Here is a 2,743-nt window from a genome sequence, read left to right as displayed (position 1 = left end):
TATATATATATATATATATATATATATATATATATATATATAGAGGGATGTATGTTGTAATTATTGGGTTGTCCGGAAAGTTCGTGCCGATTTTTGGTAGGTGACGTAAGGACGTCTGAATATATCAGAACGATTGAAAACAAATGACATGCATACATATCGTAAAAGACGGTACTTCAGGCATACTTGGAAAAAAATTTGGTTGCGATACATTAATTTTTGTCAATTTTATATGCCTTTGAATATGGAAGAAAACAAAGTGCATTTTAGGCATTAATGCTTTTCTTTTACCGGAAAGGCAAAAATGCCACACAAGCGGCAAACAAGTTATGCGCTGTTTATGGCGAAGATGCTGTAAGTGATAGAACTGTGCGGAAGTGGTTTGCTAGGTTTAAAGCTAGTGATTTCAATCTTGAAGATCAAGAACGCCCGGGTAGACCCTCCACACAGATGAAAATCAGATTAAAACACTGAGCGAGAATAACCCACGCTATACGTAAATTAGCAGAAATGTTGAATATCAAAATCCACCATTCACGAGCATTTTGTGAAGCTTGGCTACATAAACCGTTTTGATATATGGGTCCCCCATGATTTAACGACGAAAAATCTGATGGATTTCTATTTACGACTCGCTCTATAAACGAGGACACACCATTTTTGAAGCAAGTAGTGACGGGGGATGAAAAATGAATCATTTACAATAATGTTAAGAAAAAGATCTTGGGGAAAGCGGAATGAACCACCTTTAGCCACCCCAAAAGCCAGTCTTCTAAAGAAGGTCATGCTCTGTGTCTGGTGGGATTGGAAAGGGATCCTGTATCATGAGCTTTTACCAAACAACGAGACGATAAATTCAGAGCAGTATTGTTTCCCAATTAGACTAATTGAAAACAGCAATTGAACAAAAACGTCCAGAAATAGCGAATCTGAAGGGCGTCGTGTTTCATCAGGACAATGCGCGGCCTCATGTGTCTTTGATAACTCGACAAAAGTTGTTGGAGCTCGGTTGGGATGTTCTACCCCATCCACCATATTCACCAGACCTCGCGCCCTCTGATTTCCATCTATTTCGATCATTACAAAATTCCCTTAATGGAAAAAGCTTCAACTCTTTGGTCGAGATAATCATCAGATCATCAAATCATTTAGAAAAGTTTTTCGCTGAAAAACCTGAGAGATTCTGGAAGAACGGAATTTCAAGTTGCCTGAAAGATGAAGAAAGATTGTAGAACAGAATGGCATCTATATAATTTAATAAATGTATACTAAAATTTAAATCTTCTGCGTTTCAATTTTCCTTCAAAATCGACATGAACAACCCAATATAATATAATTATAATATAATATAATTATATATGAAACATTTTTTTCCGGGAACTTTACGTTATACAAAATCCATGTACACAATATTTTTAATAAAAGATTGACGTCTTACTGTTTTTTTATTATTTTTAAATTATTGAACACTGTCATTCACGTTATATTCTAAAAATACAAGAGTTATTTAGTATTCATTATTTTAAATAACAACATTGCTGACTTATTTCTTATTTAATATTTTAAATAAGTTCCCGAAAACTATTTTATATATAATATTTTATTTTAAACAAGTTGTATCAATTTTTTATCGATTCTTACAATTTTATATTTTAAATAAGTTTCTGGAACTTATTTTATATTTTATTTTAAATAATTCGTAACAGTTATTTTCCTGTTATGCTCAGCATTATGCGTGTAAGTTTAAAGAATTTCGGAAACACAGAATAATTTGCAGTAATAGTAATGTCTTAAATTAATTTATTAATTAAAAAATTAAATAATAATTAACAAGATTTAATACTTTTAGCTAAAGCTATATTTAGTGCAAAGTGTTTCACAATCCTTCTATCCTAAAATTGCTGTGTTACATGTCCTGAAGTCTCTTTTCATTGAGGCTGTTAAAGATTCATTTCCGGTGAAATGTACATTAAAGGGTTTTCGAGGTCGCTGATTTCGAATTCAAATTCAAAATGTGAAAATTCAAAATGACTGAATATGGCGGCTTGAAATTTTACGGAAATGCTGAAAGATTTCAGCGAAATGTAGTAATACAGGGTTTTCGGGGTCGTTGATTTTGAATCCATATTCAAAATTTGAAAATTAAAAATTTTCGGGGATGCCGAATCCGAACTTAAAATTTAAAAACAGAAACTCAATTTTGAAAATTTAAAATGGTTGAATTAACGTGGATAGTAATGTTAAAAGTCGCTCGATTTTGGCAAAATGTAGGGTTAGGCCTGTTCTGGTTTACGGCGATTTCGAAATCTAGAATTTGAAAAATGGCTGACAAAATGATGGATAAAAATACTAAAAATTTTCCGATTTTAGAGAAATATATTAGTATTAAAGGGTCACTGATTTCGAATCCGGAACCCAAATTTGAAAATTCAAAATGACTGATCCAATATGACGCACAGAAATGTTAAAAATTATTCGATTTCAGCGAAATGTAGTTAAAGAGTTTTCGGGGATGCTGATGCTGAATCCGAATTTAAAATTTAAAAATAAAATATAGTATTAAAAAGTTTTCAGAGTTATTGATTTCGAATCAGGATCAAAAATTTCCAAATGGTTGAATCAATATGGCGAACTAAAATGTTAAAAATCCTTCGATTTCAGCGAAATGTAATATTAAAGAATGTAGTATTTCGGGAATGCTGATGCCGCATTCGAACTTAAAAGTGATCCCAAAAAAGGAGTT

The sequence above is a fragment of the Atta cephalotes genome, assembly GCF_000143395.1.
Source record: "Atta cephalotes unplaced genomic scaffold scaffold00010, whole genome shotgun sequence".
NCBI lineage: Eukaryota > Metazoa > Arthropoda > Insecta > Hymenoptera > Formicidae > Atta > Atta cephalotes.
Note: the sequence above shows the minus strand (reverse complement) of the source record.